This window comes from Pavona decussata, unplaced genomic scaffold (genome assembly GCF_977016875.1).
Source record: "Pavona decussata unplaced genomic scaffold, jaPavDecu1.1 SCAFFOLD_6, whole genome shotgun sequence".
Classification (NCBI taxonomy): Eukaryota; Metazoa; Cnidaria; class Anthozoa; order Scleractinia; family Agariciidae; genus Pavona; species Pavona decussata.
This window is the reverse complement of record NW_028145430.1, coordinates 79,284-102,612: the sequence shown is the minus strand read 5'-3', so window position 1 is coordinate 102,612 and position 23,329 is coordinate 79,284. Positions and strand designations below refer to the sequence as shown.

At 40.1% G+C, this 23,329-nt stretch overlaps 2 long non-coding RNA genes across 2 annotated transcripts in view; one reads left to right on the top strand and one right to left on the bottom strand.

Annotated features, from left to right (window-relative positions):
- LOC146488994 (uncharacterized) overlaps positions 1 to 19,769 on the top strand; it is a 377,056-nt gene extending 357,287 nt beyond the window's left edge. Inside the window, exons 2-3 of the long non-coding RNA XR_014863784.1 lie at positions 16,297 to 16,448; positions 19,440 to 19,769. This is a non-coding gene — a long non-coding RNA (uncharacterized LOC146488994). The remainder of the gene's footprint in view (positions 1 to 16,296; positions 16,449 to 19,439) is intronic.
- LOC146488995 (uncharacterized) lies at positions 12,186 to 14,183 on the bottom strand. The gene is made up of 2 exons (XR_014864964.1): positions 13,836 to 14,183; positions 12,186 to 12,421 (listed from the first exon to the last, which is right to left on the bottom strand). It is a non-coding gene; the product is annotated as an uncharacterized LOC146488995 (long non-coding RNA).
- Positions 19,770 to 23,329: the final 3,560 nt, after the last annotated feature.

The window sequence follows — 23,329 nt, the reverse complement described above, 5'->3', positions numbered from 1 at the left end:
ATATTTTGCGTTTATTATAATTTCGTTTCTGCAACTTCTCCGTTATCTAAATTTAGGAACCAAACCTATGTCATTACAAGAATGCTTGCTCGACCCGTAGAAACTAATAGAGGTTTTCTTTGTTGAGGAGATAATCGACTGTGCACCAAAGCTTGTCTTCATCTGAGCTCCAAATATATATAATGGAGATTTGTTCTCCAGTATTTTTGATTGATTTCTCTCGTTATATTGGTCAACGCAGGAGATTTCTTCCACCTGGCGCCTTCACGTTTCCCACCTCTTCTTTTCATGTTCCGTTGGAGACACGATCCATACTGTTTTTAACCAAATATGATAAAATAATACCATAAGATGAGCAAAAGCATACTCAGAAACAGGTTTCCAGTAAAAGATTGAAAATCCAATAAAACACAGGGAAGATTAAAGTGGATTTCTAGATGTATTCAATGCGTACTTTTGATTTCGGGTTACGGTGGACGTTTTTCAAAATTGACAAAACTAGTGTCCAGGTCAGCGCGGTCACAAAGGTGACTTTGTCCCTTTAAGCAAAGTTCATAAATAGAGGCCATTACCGGGTTATTTGTTTTGAATGAGTCTTGCTTATGTGGCATGGAACCAAAACATTGTGGGGTCTGTGACAAGCAGGAAAATTACGCAAATTCATGTTGCTGGCGTTCCGTTATGGCCAAAATCTTCAATGAAAAGGTCTGATTGATTTTTGCAGCTTTTTTGTTATTATTATTATTATTTTTTTTATTTTGTAATTTGAAGATCTTAGCCAAAAGGGAACGTACACAACAATCGACTAGCCGATCAGGGCAGAATTTGTTTAGCTTGTGTTGCGCATGCTGAAAGCCAATTTTCATTGTCAAAATGCGCTTATCAATCATGGCAGACAAACAGCTAACATCAGTCTAGGGTAACTTTGCTTGGTCTTGGCATGACTTCATTCTCAAAATGCTTTTTTCTTAATATGATTGTTGACCAAGGTACGAATCAACCAGAGGCTTGCAGGGTACAAGCCATTCAAGATTGGTTACAAATCGTCTAAATTTGGGTACAAATTGTCTGAGTACGAAACATCCGTGGGTACAAAACAACTGGATACTGCATGAAGTAAGACTTCTGTAACTAGTCAGATTTTTGTGTTCATTACCTAATTTGTTCTTAAGCTATTTATTAACTCACATTATAGGAAACTATGTATTTTGTGACCACTGCAATAAGCGTGTTGCTAAGAAGACATTCCATGAGCATAGGCGGCTGGGACAAATGAGAAGCACATCTTTGCAGACTGACCTTTCTAAGGAAACTTTTGTCAGTGGTCACAGCTTGACTCAGTTGGATGGTGGAGATAGTATGGAATCAGTAGTGGCAGGTCTTGATGATGAAAACTACATGTATAGCAGTGATGACCAACAGGAGCAAGAGCAGTCAGCTTTGTTTGATGAGGAGGATCAAGTGTTCTTCAGTGACACTGATGAGACAGAGAGTGAAGTTCCTTGTTCTAATGGTTATGCAAATAATGGTGAAGTAAGTGATACAACTATATTTGCCATTGTCATGTGTACATGTATACCACATTTCAATACATACCATGTACAGGGTGTACATGGAACATATTACGCATTGCTACGGTTTTGTCATTTAATTTTGGGAAAAAAGTAAATGAATTTCAAAAGTCCTTGAAAACCTGATTCCTGTGGCCTTCACTTGTTGAGTTTTTTTCAAAGCTTTTAACATTGTATTTCTATATTGGCTGAATGTATTTTTAGCTGACAGTGTAAAAGTATTATTGACATACACAACAGGTAAATTTGTAAGCCTTGCTTATTTTATTCTTGTCTATCATCTCAGCTACATGTATTTGCTCTAGCTGACAATATTTTGTAAATAAATCCTTTCAGGCAGGCTGCTGGTGAATGCCATAGTATGAGATAGTATGATGTCATGATTTTCTTAAGAACTGCTGTCGGGTCACCTTGACTATCTGTAATATACCTGTAGACACCTATCTATGATGCCGGTTACAGTGTATATTTACATCTACATACATGTATGTGTAGAAATACAGTGTGTGCACTGATTGTATTTAACTTTTAGTACACAATCTCTTTGTTATAACAATAAGTACATGTGAGGTCAGAATATTTAGTGAAGTTATGAGGACTGATAAATTTCTCAAAGAGAGAAAGGTAAAATTGAAAAATTGAAACAATCCTTGTAAGTTCATTAGGTCCTAACCTACATGTACATGTAGTCCTCCCAACAGTCAGTTTCTAAATGCATTGATTACATGAAATAAATTATTTTGAGCCAAGTGGGACTTGCAAAAGAGTAATAGTTTAGTTGAGCTAACTCAACTAATGTAATATGAGCCAAGTAGGTCATCCAAACGAGACTACTTTAAAGAGAAAATCTGCAGAATCGTGTTTAAGATGATTTTTTTTTCAGATTGGATTCAGCTGTACTTCTGACTTCTGGTCAATTTGTCTATTAAAATCTTAACCCGCTGCCGGTCATATAGCCACAGCGATACGAGATCAGAAGTGTTCATATAAGCTTATATTTACGCTAGCGTTAAAAAGTGGCGTAAATTCATTTTTTTTTTTTGTCAGCGTTACACCAAGGGGTAAAAAGTTATTACAGCCTAACGGCGTCTTTACAGCACTTAATTAACCATTTCAGATGAGACGGGTAAAGCAAATTAAAGAGAAATTGCCTTGTGGTCAGGGGCACCCAATGTCACGCCCCCGAGCCCCAGATCTCGCGTCCCTGAATACTCGCCCGAGTATTCGTCCCACTTTTGGGTACAGCCGCCAAGAAGGTTCGCAATGGGGAAATCATGATCATAGCCCCTGACGTTTTCGGAAAGGTCGTATTTGCTGATTTTGTCAGTCAAATGCAACAAAAACAACATCTAGCATTTTCGGAACGAAAAAAGTTCCCTAAAAGTTCATTCCAGCTATCATTTTATCAAACGAAGATTTTAATGCCTAGAATTTTCGGGTAATTAAAATCTCAGCAAGGGAATCCGAATACATCAAATTCTTCTACCTAACGAAAACATCCCTTTTAACAGACTTCAAACACCATAGGGTACTTAAAAATGCCTTTCTACAGCTTTCGATCGGTTGATTTGGCTTGAGTAGTGATTACCCTGTAAGTCGGTCAAAACCGAACGACGGGAATTGGAATTTATGTAACTCTTGACAAAGCATGCTCATACGCGCGCTGGGCCGACAACATAACCAAAAAAGTACAACAACTCTTATGGTCGACAAACGAATACACGGTCGTGCTCAGGACGGCAATATGCCCATATTCGATAAGAATTTTCCAGGTGTACGTCACGGTTGTGCACGCCATGAATACTCTAGAAATCTTTTGCTTTGGCGTGAAACGTATACAATCGCGCGCATATCGCACATACTTTGAATTCAGTCCAAATCTTGCTTCCAAGAGAAGGCTATACACCCGACCTTCTGTCATAAAATTCTTTTATTTAAGGGTTTGTCATCATACTCTAGGAGTACGACAAATGTGAGGTATATTTTAACGAAAATCCACGAACGATTATGAACGGAGCGTATTCCACCATATTCGATACGAATATTCCAGATGTACGTCACGTATTGTGTGCGTCTTGAATACTCTAGGTTTCTATTGCGTCACAATCACGTATTCGAGTCTGGAATACACTAGAATATATTTGCTTTCACGCAGTGGAAAATATACTCCTCCTCGTGATTTGATCCCTGATACCACGATCGTTCAATGATAAGACATCAAATTTGGACGAATTGCCCGCATTCATATTTGATGATAAAAGAGAAAAAGAAAAAAAATGAGTCAAGTTATAAAAAAAATAAGGTATAAACAATGTGAAAAAACGCACACGGACAGACAAACACAATAGCAAAACGATAACAACACCAAAACAAAACAGCAAAAAAGAGGGCAACTAAACCTTTTTGCAAGTAAGGCAAAGAGATAATCACTGTTCCAAAAAGGCAGAGTCCGTCCCCGTCTCCCGAAATACTTCGCAGCCTACAGACTCGAGGTCTTCTAATTCGTTGATCTTGATGGGTCTCGTATTCGGCGAGGTCTTTACGTACATTGTTCCGTCCATAGACCACGCGTTAAATACTTCACCATCTTTAGGTTTTTTATTAGCTCAAGACATGATGCGGCGGCGGTAGGTAGTTACGTTTTCTTTGATAAAGATCCGTGTTGATTCTATACTCTCGTTGCGTAGGAAGAGTTGGGGAAGAGGTCGGCAAGTCTGAAGTTTTATAAACTTTGACCTTGCGCGGTAGAAATTCCTCTTGACTTTATGTCTGATAAGTTTGGCTATTATTGCTTTGTTGCATCAAGTATTCAATTTATGCGAGATTTCAATGTCATCGGCGCTGAAGGAGACCTCGAGCGCCTCTGGCGCTATTTTGAGGATAGACTCTTCTGGCGAGTTGTATGCACTTTCCGGAATTCCGTGGAATTCAAGAGAGTTCTTCCTGAGGAATTCAAGAGAACTCTCCCTTCAATCCAAAGCAGGATCCAAACACCCTTGCAGGTCGCTGGAAGTTGTGGAAACGCTCGTTCAATCTGTGTTTAGCTGCAAAATGGATTACGAAAGATGAACAGAAAACTGCGTTGCTGTTGAATACTGGAGGGTTGAATTTACAGGAGCTTTATCACACGTTATTGACCGGTACGGATATTAAGCCATTCGCTGAGAGTATGGGGTTATTGGATTACTATTTTGCACCGCGGTTGAACATTTCATTCGAAAGGCATCAGTTTCGGCAAATGGAGCAAGCGTTAGGAGAGTCGGTGGATCAGTTTGTCGGTTGAGGCAGAAAGCGATCACCAGCGAGTTTGAAAATGTTCATGGGGCAACAAGGGATCAGCTTGTTGAGAGATGCAGAGATCCCAGACTTCGCCGTAAGTTCCTTGAGAAAGCAAAGGCTACTCTGAAGATTTTACAAGATTTGGCTCGTGTGCAGGAAGCAGTGAACATGCAGGTCAAGGCTATGGATCAGTCATCCGGTCAGGTGAATGCTGTTGCCGGCAAACCTCACAGCAACGGAAGAGGAAAAGGGACAGCACAGGATAGGAATAGAGGAAATAAGCCTGGTAAACCGTCTGGTGGCTCTCAGGAGGCAAAAGTAAAGGGGCTGTTTTCGCTGTAATTACACTGACCATATGGCACGTGACCCGAATTGCCCTGCCCGTAACAGGAAATGTAATGCATGCGGCGGGATTGGACATTTGCAGTCTGTTGCAAAACAAAGGAACGAAAGCCTCTCACGAGAGATGACGAGGGAAGGAATAATAGTTGGGTTAGAGCCTATCAACTATCAGAGGATTCAGCTACTGGCCAATGAGATTATTATGCGTTTACAATTGGCGTCGGTCAGCCTACAAGTGGTAGTGAAGTTGATTTGAAGGTTGGGGGAGTGATGTTACCAGCGGTACTTATTGATTGGTTATTGGTACTTATTGAGCGTCGTGCAATGTGATTGGTCAAGCAACCTGGGAAGTTTTGAAGAAGAAGAGCATCCAGGGTGAGTCCAAGAAATCAAGCAAAAAGTTGTTTACTTATGGACAGAAAGATCCTATTAAGTGATTGGGACATTTGTGTCTGAGATTGTGTGCGAGATCAGTGGCAACAGTTGTGTGAACGAATTCACAGTGGTTTAAGGTCCAGGAAGACCTCTACTCGGAAAGAACACTGCACTGAGAGAAGTTGGGCATGTTAAGGGTCGGTCCAGATGTGTGTTTATTAACTACTGAAGGAAGTGATGCAGACATCCGTGAGAAGTATAGAGAGCGTTTTTTTTTTTTTTTTTTTTTTTTTTTTTTTTTTGGGGGGGGGGGGGGGGTTGGGAAGCTGAAGGATTTTCAACCGAAATTACATATGACGGATGACGGACGATGTCACGCCGCCGGTTACACAACCCATACTGAGACTGTCATTTGGTTTAAGAGGAAAGGTTGACGAGAAGTTGGATAAACTGGTAGCCAAAGACATAATCGAGGAGGTGTCACACAACCCAACAGAGTGGGTGTCGCCGTTGGTTGTTGTCCCAAAGGCAGATGGTGACATTCGGATTTGTGTGGACATGCGCAGGGCGGATTCAGCAATAGAGAGGAAAAGACACCCCATTCCTACAATTGAGGAAGTCTTGTATGACCTTAATGGCTCAACTGTCTTCTCAAGGCTCGATCTCAAGTGGGGCTTCCACCAGGTGTAACTGGACGAAAGATCGCGCGAGATCACTACGTTTGTTACGCACCGTGGTTTGTATAGGTACAAACGTTTGATGTTTGGGGTAACATCGGCATCTAAGAAGTACCAGAAAATTGTGGCGGGTGTTTTGCACGGTTGTGAGGGAGTGGCTAATTTGGCAGATGATTTGATTGTACATGGTTGTGGCATAAAGGAACACGACAGGAACTGCATGCTGTACTGGCCCGATTGAAAGAGAAAGGACTAACCGTGAATGGGGACAAATGTCATTTTCGTCTCCCCAAGCTTACATTTATTGGTCATGATCTGAGTAGGCAAGGTGTTGCACGTGATCTGAGTAGGCAAGGTGTTGCACCCAGTGAAGAGAAAGTGGCTGCCATCTTGAATGTAAGCCCTACACAAGGTGCCTCTCAGGTCAGATCATTTGTTCAGCTTGTACAATATTCTGCAAAATTCTTCCCAACTTCGCGCAGGAAGCAGCCTTCTGAGGAAGAATTAGAACTTTAAACTGGGGTGAAGCACAGGAAAAGTCATTCCAGAAGTTGAAGCAGTTAGTTGCACAGGTCACTATCCTTGCATATTTCAGAGGAGATTGTAACACTCGGATCATAGCCGATGCAGGTCCGTAGGGTTTAGCTGCAGTGCTGACTCAACTTCAAGACGGTGAGTGGCGAGCAATCTCGTATGCGTCCAGAAACGTAACTAAAGTGGAGCGGAGATACAGACAGACCGAGAAAGAGGCCCTTGCCCTAGTATGGGCTTGTGAGAGGTTCAATATTTGTGTGTACGGGCGCAAATCTGAACTTAAAACTGATCACTAAAATTGAATTATAAAAACAAACAATTTATCTTTTGCCAGTAAAGCCATCTGAAACTTTCGTAACACAGGAAGATTGATTCATATCGATAAGAGAGCGAAATTCGACAGCTTAAACTGGAGGGTAGGCTTCTGTTTATAAAATTTTCAGCTAAGCAAATCGGAACGGACAGAACTGTGTTCGCGTACTCTGAATCATTTTCTAAATACCTGAAAGACATTACAACTTCACGCCGATTTAAGTGTGTCATTGAGAAATGGGTGACCCCGCTGGATTTTTTTGCCTGAAGGCTCTCTTTATTCCTTTGGGCATTAACTTCGGCAGCCGCGTAGCCTCCCACGCAGACGTTCTTAGGGGTTCGTCACACGTGACGAACCCCCAAGAACGTCTGCGTGGGAGGCTAGCAGCCGCGAGGAATGATGCAAGTTAGCTCGTTTTTACTCGGTTGAGAAAAGGTGAGAACTTTGCAGGAAGACCCTGAAGCGAATTCAAAACACAGGAACAATAGCCTAATTAAGCAGCCTTGAGCCGCGAAGTTGCGAGAGTATTCCTTTGTTCTTGATATTTTTAGGAACTCTGCGGAATCACTGCAGACATTTAATGGTTTTGAGTTCTTCGCAAAATATTTTAAGCTGTTATTTCTATCAATGAACAAAAAGTCTTTTGAGAGCTTTAAAAAGAGATCTCAAACGTGGTGTTTTGATCACTGTAAGCCGAGTTTCGATATTTTTCGTCAAGCGGTGCGTAGAACAGCGAAGTTATTATGCTTAATTAAATTTGTGCATGGCATTATCATCTTCCCGACGCGTGTTCTCTGTCGAAATCAAATACCATCTGTTTAATGAAACTTTATTTCACGAAAAAGCGGTCGATAATAATTAAGTTTATGTTTTTTATATACTTGCTCCTAGCAAAGAGATTCCAAAATATCAAACCAAAAACGGAATAAAAAAAAAAAAAAACAGGGAAATTCAGCGTGGAAGTCGCATTCTAATCATACTTAATGACGCATTGACAGACAATATCATTAGCTCTTTGGCCGATGTACTACGCGCTCTTTTTGACCTTATTTACAATTTATATACAGTGATTCTCTAAGTAAATTTTTTGCTGAAAAAGCGAGAATCTTTTTATAGGACGCTGTAAACAAATCGGCAAATCCATGTATCCGTTTAGCGAACGGAATTTGTTTATTGATTGTTCGTTAGTTTGCAGGACGGGAAGTTGTTTTTAAAAATCTTGATCCTGAAGCGGCGCGTTGCTAACCTGCAGTGAAGGCGTTTTTTTTATGGGCGAGCGCTGAATAATAAATTTAGTTCGCGTATTTGAAGGAGGCTGAGGGGGAGTGGGGTTGGGGAGGGGAAGCGGCAGGAAATGAGAGCAAAAAAAAAAAACCGCCTGCCCGCAAACCCTTTGTAATCGCTTATTAAACGTGGCTGTCTGTTTGTGGTGATCGTTGGCGAGACATTGTTTCCTCATATTGTTTCCAAATATCATTCATTGTATCAACATATACCCCTCTGAGCTTACAGTGCTCAGTCGGGATACCATAGACATAATTATTTTAAAGCAGAAAAATAGTGGTATAGCTTCGACGGAAATATTACACTTCATCGCGATCCTGCGGGATCTTCCCATTGCGATGAGACGACGTTATTTTGCGATATTGTCGTCTGAAAATGACGGTTTCTGATTGGCTCAAAAACTGTCATGTTAGCATGACAGCACGGCACAGATCAAAATTTTACTTCTGTGAATAAACATGCGACGTTGGATGGTGTTGTTTATTTTTTTCAATTTATTTTACAAAGGTTCCGACACTGTTCAACGACCACTTTCAAACCAAAAACTTTCAAACCGAAAATATATCCCGTATTGGGCTCCGTTGCTTCGCGACTCCGCCCAATACGGAATATATTTCCCCCTAACCAGCCGTCAATATAAAGTCGTATTGCTGTCTCAAAATCGAATTTAGTTTATAGTATTTAGTTTTATTATAATTATTTTTTTAATTAAAATTAAAAGCATCTTTTTTAATAGCATTGAAATCTGGAATGAATTATTATTATTATTATTATTATTATTATTATTATTATTATTATTATTATTATTATTATTATTATTATTATTATTATTATTATTATTATTATAATTATTTATTTTTTTTGCTACAAAAATGTCACGGAATAGGAAAGTTTATAAACAAAGGGATAATTGTAGTCAATCAGATTGTACAGAAGTCGTTGCGAACTGACGCTAGTAGTTTCGTTAACACCAAACAAAGATGGATAATATATCAATTTGCACTAGATTATTTTTTTAATTAAACAACATCTTTCACAATGGGATTGTGTCCTCGAGTGATGTTGCCGAATGAACTATCCTGAGTGGAAATCTGGAACGACTAGACAAGACAAGATTACTATTAATAATAGAAACTGCTGTAATGACCTGCTCTGCTACGTGAGCTTAACGCAGACATGATTTCCCCATGCTTAAAACTAGGCCAAACGGATCCAAGTGGATGATGTTGTAATGGAATGATTTTGCAGAGGAGTTGTGTTTCTAAGAAGTCTTAGGGCTTCATTATTTATGATTCCTTTCCTGACCCCGGTGGGTGGCAGGAAGAAAAATGTGTACTGGAAAGTCTCTGTAGGTTGTTTTTTTTTTAAACGTGTGTGCAAATGTCAAGCATTCCCGCTTCACTGTAGAATCGCTGAGACGTCTGAGAACCAAATACTCAGCGAAATCATTCTATTACAATATCAAAATTTTCAAAACGTACCTTCAGGCAAGAGGCTATCAACACAATCTCATTGGAAAAATAATCTCTGAGACTGATTAAATTGACCGAAAGGAAGTCGTCTTTACAACAAAACGAGTAAGTGCGAAATAAAATTCTTCCTTTCTTCACAACTTACTGACCACCCGGCGTTATTTAATTAACCCCCAAAACACCAACCATTGCCTCGATCGAGAAATACTGAAATAGCCTCCCACTTATCTCATACCAAGATCACTTTTCAGACCACGAGCTTACGAGTTGTGTCTGGCCTTTCAACACTTTATTTTAATTTTTATTCGCCGCTGAAATGAAATATCTGTTTTCCCAAGTTCGAACAATAAGAAAGGGTTATCTATTTCAATTACGTAACAGCAATTCAAAAACTACGTACCATATTCGCAAAAGTACGTGACGTCCACGCACGGCATTATAACGCAAGGAATTCAGACGTCTTTCTCTCCCATGCACCCCCTGTGGGTTAGGGGAAGGAGACGGCTGAATTTCAGACTACCAAACAACACATTTTTTTTTTTTTTTTGTTTAGAATCAAGGAAAAAAATAGAGAGCAATGTTAGAAAAGAGGATTGTGACCGTGAATATTCATAAAGAATTGACGATTGAGTGCACTCTGAGAACTAAAGTCGACTAATGAGTCAGAAAAGTCTCACCTGAAGTTCAAGTTGACAAATCGCCAACAGATAATCGAAATGGTCTCGGAATCGACAAATTACCTCAAGAAGACAAGTTAAACTACTTATCCATTGCTATAAATTATGTTTCAAAAATGTGCTTGGCTGATCACGAATCTCAATTTATTTCGTGCAAAGTGCCAAGATTCAACAACTGCATCAAACATGTCCCATTCGTTTGGCCACCTTGTTCAAAACTGTGCAAGATTATCAAGCATTGCTGGATGATGTTGAAATCGTTTGGTGGGGCCTTTATGGTGATGAATCCATTGCCTGTTTCGTATCGTTTCGCGCACGTAGAAAGTTTCTCATCAATGTCTTAGATAGTTTGAAATGTGAGCCGACTCCTCCCCAAAATCCAAAGGGTAACTATGAGCTTAACGAAAGAGACATCTGCATTTGATCGTGCTGAATAGAAACATTCTGTTCAAACTATTCAAGGAATTCAGAAACGAAATGTAGTGAAGCTCTTTCTTTCTGTCACGGTCACTATGATGAGGAGCTATAAGTTTCTTCCGTAATTCACTATTTTTTTTGTTTAGAATCAAGGAAAAACAGAGAGCAATGTTATAGAAGAGGATTATGACCGTTGGTATTTATAATGCATTGGCGATTGAGTGCACTCTGAGAACTTAATTCGACTAATGAGTCAGAATAGTTTCACTTAAAGTTCAAGTTGACAAATCGCCAACAGAAAATCGAAATGGCCTCGGAATCGAAACAATTAAGTTAAGGAGACAAGCTAAACAGCTTAACTATTGCTATAATTTATGTTTCAAAAATGTGCTTGGTCAATAACGTTGATCACGAATCTCAAGTTACTTCGGGCAAAGTGCCTAAACTTTAATAACTGCCCTTGGGGGAAAAAAACCCTTGTAAGAAACGTTTTTACCAAGACAAAAGCTCTCTCAGTACGCACAAATATCAATGGGCAACTTTTCGTTCATTTCTTTTCTTTCATCTTTTGCTTTTTAATCAACGTCATTAAGCGTTTTCCGCCAAATGTTGGAGGACCGCTTTTTTGGGTCTCCCCCTGTTTACCTCTGTTAAAAGAAAGCAGGAAACCATAGTCGTTTTGTAACAGGGTGTTCTTATATTGGGATAAACTAAGGGTAGTTCTTAAAACCGAAGCGCTTAAGACTTACTGACTGTAGAGTTTGTTTAAAATGTTGAGTTCTCCAAGATCTAAATAAACTGTGTTGTGGATAGCCTAGAGTTGCGTTTGCCTTTCCCTGGCGTCGATTTGAATATTCTATTTGCCGTTAATTGATAGATCGTGTTGTAATTCTCTGTATAAAGGCGTGTCTATATATTCCATGAAACACACAGCAACGAATATTCTGAATACCCTCAATTTCGTAATTTAAGGAACTTTAACGGATTTTTAGGTCTGAAGGGATGAGTGGATTGGCTTCAATGAAACAGTGGATGTTCTGAGAACAATACATTGACCGGCGATGCTTTGTTTTGTCTTGGTTGACCTCCGAAATATTCGCCTTTTCGCGAGCAAAACATCAAAACAACGAGTCAATCGGATTTGAAATGCAATGTTTCAGAGATGATGATGATGATGATTGGGAATCGCAGACTCGTTTTAATTTGAAAACAGTGTTTCTCTTTTCAAGCATCAATAAAAAATAGACAGTAAAATTCAGTTTATTAGATCAATGCATTTGGTTTGATTTCTTGATCATTCTAGCAATACATGGAGTCCAGCTTCACAGCTTTCAAGATTTAAAAAATAAGCTTCCACTCTTTACGCACTACACACTTTCGAAAAATGCTACTTTGGTATAGGACATGTGAAAGTCAATAATCAGAGACACAGATTTATAAAGTCTGAAGGTTGGCACTGAGCTTATTCCTCCTCTGAAACCTAAAAGGTAAAACGACAAACGAAGTTAAAATCAAATGAATCTACTACCGTCAGTTCCGAAACTATTGTAAATAAATAAATAATATAAATAAATAAATAATTAAGTAATGCGCTTTTGATCATTGCTTGTTAAAAAGCGCAATTTAAATTAAGAAAACTATTATCATTATTATTATTATCATCATTATTATTATTATTATTATTATTATTATTATTATTATTATTATTATTATTATCATTATCATTATCATTATCATTATCATTATCATTATCATTATCATTATCATTATCATTATCATTATCATTATCATTATCATTATCATTATCATTATCATTATCATTATCATTATCATTATCATTATCATTATCATTATCATTATCATTATCATTAACTTTTCATTTCAGTGACATTTAAAAAAATAGATAATTCCGTCCAGATTTCTACTCAGGATAGTCCATTCGGTCATACCACTCTATGACATAACCAAATTGTGAAGATATCGTTCAATTAAATATTCTTTAAACACATTATAATATTTCCCTCTGGGCAAATTTTCTGCTGAAAGAATGACCATGTGTATGGAATAGAATCCCGATAGAAAACTGTAAGCTCTGTGGCGTACATTGATACCTTAATTAGGGAAATCATGTCTTACCAACGATCAACACAAAAGGACGACTACGTACAGTGTCCCCAACGTATTGAAGTAATCAAGTGCAAAATATTTGGACTCTTACATGATGCATAAATATAATTTTTCTATAAAGGCAAGCCCCTCACATCTGTAATAAGACTTTACTCCAGTAATTTTTTAGATGATTTCAGAACAGTTCTTGTGAATCTAACGCCAATCCAATTATCAGTGTCCGGACAAACGAGAATATTTAACTGGAGGGGTGTTTCAGTTGTCGTCTTCTTCTTAAAAGGGATCCAACGTACGTTAACACAGTTTGATCCGAAGCGATTTGCTTAACTGAAAATTCTAGAAACAGAAGCCTTCGCATCCCTCCCACTTATCTGTCCTAATCTCGCTCTCCTACCGGCGTGAATAGAATTTCATTTTCCGCGTACGAAAGCTTCAGGTGGCGTTCAGACTTATTTTCTTCGCAATTCAATTCGAGATTCTTGGGCCATTTAGGCCTTACGAACAGATTTTCACCGACATCGGCTGGACGTTGCGTTTCCCGCCGAAAACATGTTTTAACGTCTTTTAATTTATTAAAAGAATGGCAACAAAGTAGCAAATACACTGTAAAGGCGAACGTTTATCCCCGTGCACGTTTATAAAGGGAATCTATCAAGGCGAAACTAAATCTTCTTTTTCGTTTGATTCTGTACCCTCTCAGACGCTGATTTTGGGAGCGCATTTAATGATTTAAAGAGGTTTTGGAACTTATGAAATTGATCACCTACCAAGATTGTTGAGACATCTTTCATATCTGAAGGCTTCATCATTTCATCTGCGTTTGTTTCACTCTTACCCCTTCTCCTTGAACACGTTCTCACCCTTCTGGAACATTTCAGTTTCCTTCTTCTTGGCGGCCGCTGTATAAAAGCCTCTACCTGGTCCATCTGAACGCATATCACAAGCAGCAACAAAGTCAACAAGATAAAGAGACGCTTTGAATCCGGCATTCTCGAGTCTTTCTTTGACGAACTTTCTAAGCAGTTTTAGTTCCTGGCAGCTCAGTTTCTGATGTTTTTCTTGATGTACGAATTTATTGTTGCCCTAGCCTAGCCCACTACGTGAATAAAAAAAAAAAAAAAACGTTACCTTGACCTAACCGCTTCTGCTCTGTTGCATTCTTCTGAGCAATGATAACAGATTAGCAGTTTGATGATTTACCTGGAGAGGAGGATTTCAACGGCTAATACTTCTACTATATTGAGTACGTATGCGTAGCACGAAGGTCGATTTTTAGTCTTCCTAATATGCTCCAGGCATCAAAGGGTGCTTCCGGCCAAAGTACCACAGCTTTATTTTGCAGATGCCAAATAGAGTTCAGTAATCAGGGCTAGCAGAAATTTAGACTTATAAAAGGCAGTTGTTTGTCAATACTTTTTTTTAACGGACTCAAGTTTTGAAAAAATGATCCATCCTCGTACCGGGAGTCTTAGCGCCTCAAAAATATTTCAGAAATTAATGCTGGTGACAGTTTTGTACTGATAACAGGTGTTGCTTAAAGAAAAAGCCTCTGCCATTTTCGTTAACTTTAATCATCGATGGAATGTTGTGTTTCAAATTTGACTAAGCATGTCTTTGACTATTACCTCACGAACATGTAAATATCACAGGAATGAAAAACAAAACTATATTTGACATCTCTTACAGCTTCGCTACTAGCAAACCTGTCAAAAAGCTTGGCACTTTTTCGCATTAGACATTCACGGCCAGGAATTGATGATAATCGTTACATGGCATTTTTAATCAGGCCGTAAATGATACTGAACCTAATTTATAATGCTATCGGGCTTTAAATGTTTTAGATAGTACGCACGTTCTCATTGGTCGATAGGTGTGTTTAGATGAGAATATGTAGACACGGTTGTGACGTCACGCTTTCTGTGTTTCCCGACACAATTTGAAAGCATTTCAGAAGCTATCGCAAGACTCGCAAGGTAATTTAATTTCAACTGTTAAGGAAATTGAGAAAATTTTCCCAAAGTTTGATCGGGGTTTGCCTATCTCCTTCCCCCAGAGCTCGAGAGGAAAAAAACGCAAAAGAAAGATGAACTACATCGCTTTGCCTGCCTCGATCATCGTTAGCTAGACGACCTCGTACACGAAACTGAAGCGAAGACGACAAAATATCCAACAAAGTACGCAGTAAACTTAACGTTTTTCAAGGTAATTTTTGCGTCTGAGTACCACAATAAAATTCTCTAAAAGACATTCTTTATTCAAAAAATGTACACGAAAACGAACACAAAACTTTATGCTACAGATGTAAATGTTTCAATTCAAACTTTGTACGGCCGGTTGCCGTATTTTGGTTGTCAAATTTGTATAAAATGGATTATCTCTCAGAGTAAAACTCTACTGTTACGATTACTATTACCATGAACAACTTCGCCAAGCTGGATCCGCTGCTTGTGCTATGATTCCTAACCAGAAAAACTTCACAAGGCACGATCAGTGATTCAACTTCTTAACCATGTTCTCAGGCTGTCAAATCGGGCAAGTTCGCATAACTTTCAAGAGCGCCCAAGCACAGCGACATTCACTTTCAACTTAAATAAACTCCTCATCTTGAAGTACTTTTCTTACAGAATCGTATATTTTGGACATTTCTTCTAGTTTTCACCGAACGTTTGGTATTTTTCTGTAAGACTTACAAGGATTCAAAGGTGAAATCGCCGTCTTCTACACGGGGCTCGCTGACGCTTGCCACAAATTTCAACTTGCGTTTTTAACGCAAATTTTGATTGGTTCATTGGTTGTCAGATGAGCGTTTTCATTGGCTAGTAGCAAATGTAATTGTCCAGAGCGTGTACTGAGAACATCTATTTCAATCAAGAAATAAATAAACAACATTTCCTTTATTTGTAGAATTATTTTTCAGACATTTTATAAAAGCAATAGAGGACTTTCTCCCGTGTTTATATAACCTCATCTAAACACTCGGGGAGTTGTGTTTAGATGAGGCTATATAATATTGTGCCTTGCCGTGTCAATTAGTTCCAACAACCTCTCTTTATCTATGTCAATTTTATCTTAATGTCAGCGGTCTCACCGTAGCGTATACAAAGAGAATCTCATTATTAATTCTCTCTGCTCTCGCACAACCGTGTACTACACACGTCTTGTTGTTCTACTGTTATAAGACTTGCCCTACTCTGTGTGCTCTTCTTCGCTATGGCTGACGCTCCACAGCCTAACGTTCAAAGGCCAAGCGCTGATCATTACCGAGACACCGTCAATGCTGCTCAAGCAGTTGTCCCGCAAGTTGAACCGCCCTTAGCACCATAACCTGCTCTAACTGCTCCACCATCTGTCGCTCCAAACCTTCGGCCGAACAACTTGAAGTATTTCTTTCTATCTGTTTATTCCCGTGTTTTATCTTATGTTCGCACGTACGCGTTTCTACTGGTTTTCGCCCGTTAGTCATTCGTGTTTGATTTTTTTTGGCTGCGTTGTTCACTCGTTTACTCGTGTTATTCATTTTAGCATGTGTTCTGTCGCACTTTGTAATAATCATCGCACTTTGTAATACCTGTCGCACTTTGTAATAACACTTGTCACACTTTGTAATAAAATAGCTATCGCACTTTGTAATAACAAGTTGTCGCACTTTGTAATAAATAAAGCTGTCGCACTTTGTAATAACAAGTTGTCGCACTTTGTAATAAGCTTTTAAATTACTTTTGAATACGATGTTCGGTGGAAAATAAGTGAATTAGCTAATCACCCAGGGTACAAATACGTCCTTCTTTTATATTTTACTTTGCACACTACACTGAGGGGAAGAAAAAAGAAAAAAAAAACCCTTTCTCCTCCACGCTTCTCGCAATTGTTATTTGTCTTGACTACGATGTATGCGGACCCCATCGATCTAGAGCAGGAGGCATTTGTACATCTCACAAAATGGTTTCGACTAATGCTCGATCTTTTTGAAGGTTCTGGTCAGTACTCCGTTCAAGAGGCAAGCATACCTTGATCTGTGAACCACCCTTCTAACAAAGAAACTCGACAAAGATGATCTCAAAGATGGACTCTGCTTGGTTGAAATCGTATTGGTTCTTCCTATCCCCGCTGCTCAGCTGGGAAAGGGCATAATCAGCCCAAAATAGAATCAAGATTCCTCCTTTGGTGGAGAAACCCTTGAGGATCTCATGGGAATTTCACTGGAGGGTTCATCAGTTCTTGGTTTTGATCCAGAGGAGGCAGCAGTGAAAAAATGAGTTTTTGCATCAAGGCCACGAGGCCACGAGGACCATTTCTCCAATCTTGAGGATATAATGGGCGCTTTCCATTCGACTAAAAATTCCGGAAATTCCGGGTTTGGGAGCGAATGGAACAGACATTTTCCGGAATCTCATTCCGAAATTTTGGGTGTACCTCGCGAGGTTGGCCTAAAATTCCGGAAGATCGGAATAACCGGAAAATTCCGTTCCATTCGACCATTCCTGCTCGCGCCCAGTTTCTCAGAGCCCGAAAATCGAGGAAAATAGAGAGGTATCGTGCCCTCAAAGTAGTCGCGGACTCGGTGTACAGCCAACCCAGGTCACGCGTGAACAGTATTTCCAGGAATGAAATGAACATTCAAATTTCTCTTTGTAATGTCCGACGTGTGAATGGAATGTTGGAAATTTCTCTGGAAATCGTTCCAAAAGACGCATTAACTGAAAAAAAAAAAAAAAAAATCAAAATACTTGGGAAACAATTGTTATTCTTGAAATATTCAATTTTGCAATGTAAAGAAAAATTCATAGCCTTATACCGTCAATAAGCTAGGGAAATTTATACGGGAACTCTGCAATCTCGTTGACGATTTTCCAAACTGACATGCAAATTTCAAAACTCCGTTCAAATTTCAAAAGTATCGTTCACGCGTGGCCTGGGTTGACTGTAAATTCCCACGCATGTAGGAACTACCCACACTGAACAGCGTTATGTGGTCGTCCTCGTCCAATACTTCGCTTATTTCAACTTCATAGTCGTCGAGCAACTCTAAAGCAAGGAAAATAGACAAAGAGTCCTCCATATTTTGATCCCCCTGTTTATTTGGTATTTTCGCGCGAAAATTGGTACGTGATGGACTGGGACGGCTTGGTTGAAACCAACCGGAAAATACTGTTCCATTCGTCACATGGAATACTCGAAATTTCATTCCGGAATTTTTGGTCGAATGGAAAGCGCCCAATGTATCAGATATTCAGAATATAGATATAATCGATCCAGTCTTTTCTTTCTTGGCCCACCCTTCACTGCAACTCCCATCTACTAGTATCTCAGAACACACGAAGAACGATACAACTTTAAATTGGATTATTTAACGTGCTTGCATCTACTGCGCAGACCTATCGACCATTTACACTGCGTTGCGTGTTTATTTCAAAGAACTTTGGTATTTGTCTTGTAATGGTGTCCAAGGTATCCCGACTTTTAGCCACGATAGTAGCACCTATTTAAAATCTTGTGACTATATCCCCTCCCCCCCCCCCCCCAAAAAAAAAAACCCTCATATAGAACAGGTAAAGAGTCACTTGAAACCTCCGTCTCCCTTACTAACCCTTGGACTCAACCCTCTCGCGCATCTTTTTTATTTTTACCTAGAGTTATTTCCCCTCTGTTCAGTTATTAAACTCCATCGTTGCTAAACAAGCTATGTGATCTCCAAAATAACAATTGGGAGAGGCGTGGAGTAGAACACGTTTGTCCCCTCAGTTAAGTATGTAGAGTAAAATATCAAGGAAGAACGTATTTGTGCCCTGGGGGATTAGTTAAGTCATATATTTTCTACCAAATATCCTATTCAAAGGAAGTTTGAAAGCTTATTACAAAGTGCGACGACTTGTTATTACAAAATGCGACAGCTTAATTTATTACAAAGTGCGACAACTTGTTATTACAAAGTGCGACAGCTATTTTATTACAAAGTGTGACAATTGTTATTACAAAGTGCGACAGGTATTACAAAGTGTGACAGTTTTATTACAAAGTGCGACAGGTATTACAAAGTGCAATGATTATTACAAAGTGCGACAGAACAGCATGCCACCCTTTCTCACGTGTTTCCACACGTTGTCCCTTTTTTTTTATTTTCCGGTTACCCAGTTTTTTTTGTTTTTTTTTTTTTTTTTTTTTTCCCTTTTTTAGTTTTTTACAGTTTTAGTTTGGTTTAGGCCCCGCTTTTTATTGCGGTTTTAATTTTGCGAGTTCGCATTTAGGTCCTGCCTGTTCAATGAAGCGTTATTTTCGCAGGTTAACAGTAAATCCCGCTTTTTCCTTGAACCGTTATTCTTCGAAGGTTAACGGCAGGTCCGGCCTCTTCACTGGCGTGTTATTTTTCGCAGGTTAACAGAATGTTCCGCTTGTCCATCGGAGCGTTACTTTCCCAGGTTAACAGAAGGTCCCACTTGTTTATTGGCGTTTTTCATTTCAATTCAGAGGGTTAACAGTAGGTACCACTTGCTTGTTAATGTTTATTTCGCGCGTTCAGTTAGGTCCCGTTTGTTATTGGAGTTTTACTTTCACGGGTTATCTTTCGGTGTTGTTTTGTTTATTGTGTTTTTGCTTCCCATAGGTCGTTATTTAATTTAAGTTTTACCTTTCCCGGCTATTCCTTTGTTCCCTATACTATATACGGTCCACCCGGGTTTTATTTTCTCCCCTATTTAGTTCGCTTTCCCAATGGCGGTGCCTAGGTGCCCTGGGGGGGGGGGGGGGGGTTCTCTCAGTTGTTAGTCTCTATTTTTTTCAGCTTTTGTTTCCACCTTTTCTATTGTGTTTTTCCTTCAATCATCGTTAAGCTCTTTTTTTCCAACCCCGGGAATGGCGACCCATATTGCCATTATTTAATTTTTTCCCTTTTTATTGTTTCTATCCCCCCCTCCCCCCGCCTACACATCAGGTTTTCTCTACTGTTTTCCATTTTTTGCTTTCGTAGTTTTTCCCTTTATCCACTCACCCCTTTTTACCCTTTCTACCATTTATTTTTCTTTGAGGATATATTGTAACACCCTCAAGGCCCGTTTGCAAGCGTTGAAGGACCTTAATAAGCCCTCCCTTGATATACTTTCACGTAAGATTAATGCCTTAACCGTGAAGAACGGCTCATGTATATAAGTACGAGGCCCTCCAGCTGGCGCAAGAGCTCGTTACCTGTGCATCTAATGCCAACCACGAAAAGTCCTCCTACTACTCGGTCGCTCCAATAGGAGATTCGGCAGCGTTTGCATCAAACCTAGAGAGAAATTCCAAGCTTATTTCCTGACCTTATTCTCCGACCGCGACTACGGGAAACTGTTGCAGTCCCTGGCCAAGGTCGACAAGTGTCTGCGTAATCTTCGTTCCTCAGTCCGCATCACACCCAGTTCCACCCCTCCTACTTGTTTTTGTTGCAGCCAGATTGGTCATTTTGCCAACCGAGGTAGGTATTGGATCTTTTGCACAATAAACTTTATACGTCAATTTATTTACTTTTTGTTCTGTGTTATATTCCTGTACTGATGTATCCTTTCGCTCACCCTAGATTTCTTCCTCCGTTACGGCTTCTTCCCTTCACTTTCACCCTCAAGATGTGTCACTTAACAATGTTCAATGGTTCTCGTTGAACTCCGCACCTACTCAAAGCGTTCCAAGCTTAACAGCATACAATCAACATGTGCAACCTGATTTTGTAAAAAGATATAATTGCTGGTGGGGAAAAAGCAGATCCGTCCACGCTTGCGTTAAGAGATCCGTGCCATTTTCTGGCAGGCCAACTTCACAATTTCCATGACACCTAGCTCAGTCTATCGCCTCACAAACAGACTCTCATACTGAAAAATAAGTTTTGAGTCGGATTGAAGCTGGCGTCAACGTCTTCAAATATTCAAGGGAGAACATTTTGACTCTGGCTTGCCTCCGTGCAAAATTTTTCAGAACAATATATCTTTTGAACAGTTTCACCCTTGTATTTTAGTAGTTTAAATTTAGACCGTCTAGCTACAGGTGCCATCTCCCTCTGGGGAAGGGTAGGAGAGTTATCGACCCCGCGTGTTGTTATGCCCTTAACAGTTGAGCCCTCGAAACCTGGCCTTAATAATCGGATGATCGTTTCATTAAGCTATGGACAGTCGATAGGCCTTTCAAGTGTTAGACCTTTTCCCAGGACTCCCGCTATATGTCCACAAGGATTCATATCAGTCTGTAACAGATGATAAGTCTGGTTACGACCATATCCTCCTCACTCAAAATAGCCGGACCTTCTTCGGTTTCCAGTGGGGAGGATGGTATTTTGTTAGCAACACGATCCTCTTTCGCTGGAAACTGTCAGCTTACATTTATCACACCGTAGGTTCCTTAGTTTTTCATTATCTTCGGTCCATCGGTATACCCTGCTCTCTGTATATTGACGATCGTCATATTGGCCAGCTTACTGTTCGTCCTGAGCTCCAATCCCATTTTCCCCCAGCCTTTTTAGCTAACTCCGATTTCGTCCTTGCTCAAGCTGCCCTCTTTCTTGTCTGTTACATCTTTTCTGCATTGGGTTATTGTATTGGGCTGTCCAAATCTATCCTTGTACCGCTGCAAACGGTCCCTTATTTAGAGTTCGTTTCTGACTTTTGTCTTCAAGCTTTCACTCTCATTCCCGCCAAGAAAGATAAGTTTATTGCCTTTGTGCGTGACCTACTGTCACGAGAAACTATAAAAGCTGGCGGGTAAATGCATTCCGATGGCTCTAGCGGTTCCCGGCGCCCACTTGTTTACGAATGAGATCAACCTGGCTATCTCCAAAGCCTATCGTTCTTCGAGGCCTTTTAGACTCTCTATTCTTCTCCGAGCTGAGATGGTGCTTTATCTGGTCTTTGAATCTTGGGATGGCTTTTTGCTCTGGCGATCCGAATGTCATCCCCATATCCGACTTTCCTCTGACGTGCCATCCTTTGGTTGGGGAGGTGTTTTGTGTCCAGTAGCCATTTCTGTAGTGGCATCCGACTATGGGCCTGATTCCTGATCCAACCCCGCTGATTTTCTATCGCGCCGCAAATCCCGCATGGATGCCTCACTTTTGCCGGCGGTTTGGGCCATGGTGAAACGCATTTTTGGGAGGGGGAATCTAGTCACTCAGCCGACCTGATGGCCCTTCCTTCAAATATTCAGTGTGATTTTTCTGGTCAGGCCCTGCCTTTCTTTTCGCCTTATCCTACCCTTAGTATGGTTGTGCTCAGCATCCAGCGTCCCATTTCCCCAGTCTGTTCTATAACCCTTACGCCTTTCCCCTACCCCTCCCCCTCCCAATTGCCCTTATTCCCCCATCTGATTCATTTTCGTCAGTCCCTATCACTACCCTGCACTTTGATTATTCCTGATATTTATCCAGGGAGGTTTTGGTGGCCTACGCTTCGAGCTTCCGCAAAACGATTTTGTCTGTTAGCTCAAAAGGGAGAACCTGGGATTTTGAGTATCCCTCTCACAAAGGCTTTTCCCCACAATCATGTTTACTTTGAGATTCATGGGCTTTTAGAATTTAGCTACTCTCCGGCACCTTTCTTACTATAAGGTTATCTTAAACAGTATGGTACGGTTATACCTTAAACTGACGTATATTTTTTTTGCCTGTTTACAGGAACTTACGTCTGTGGCTCGTCTCTTTGTCCCTGCTCCTACATGACCTACTTGTTTCCACCCAAACGATTTCAATTTCCTTTTTGGCCAGATGTGTAGTTATAAACGTAAGGTCCTTGGGACGTTTCCTGCTAATTCGCTCAGGATCGACCTTCAACAAATTTACGCCCCTTAATCTGCTCACCTGCGCCTCCTTATCCACCTTAAATGAGAAGCAAAAGCAGTCTCTCAAGCAAGAACTGGAGTCATTTCTTGGTGCTCTCCCAGGGAGAAAATACCTCCTGTCCTCCTCACCTAGCGATCTTCGTAGATTCCTTGTTTAGAAAGATGATGAGAAAACACAAGTACATCCCAGTGGCTGTCTCTATCTTGGCAAGCATGATGTTCACCCCTGTGGTTGCCCGATTAGATTATCATATAACACCGTTGACTCGTATATTGGCAAGTTTCATGCAATCTTTGCAGCCATTGGACGCCAAGGTGAATGGGAACACGATGGTCGGTTGCTAGGGCTTTTCCTCCCTCAACTCTCAAAACTGAGAGTCATAGACTATAGACAAAAGTAGAATACATCGAATGCAACGAGACTTTGAAGAGAAGTAGGTGGATAAATTACCTAGCAATTGGTTATTAT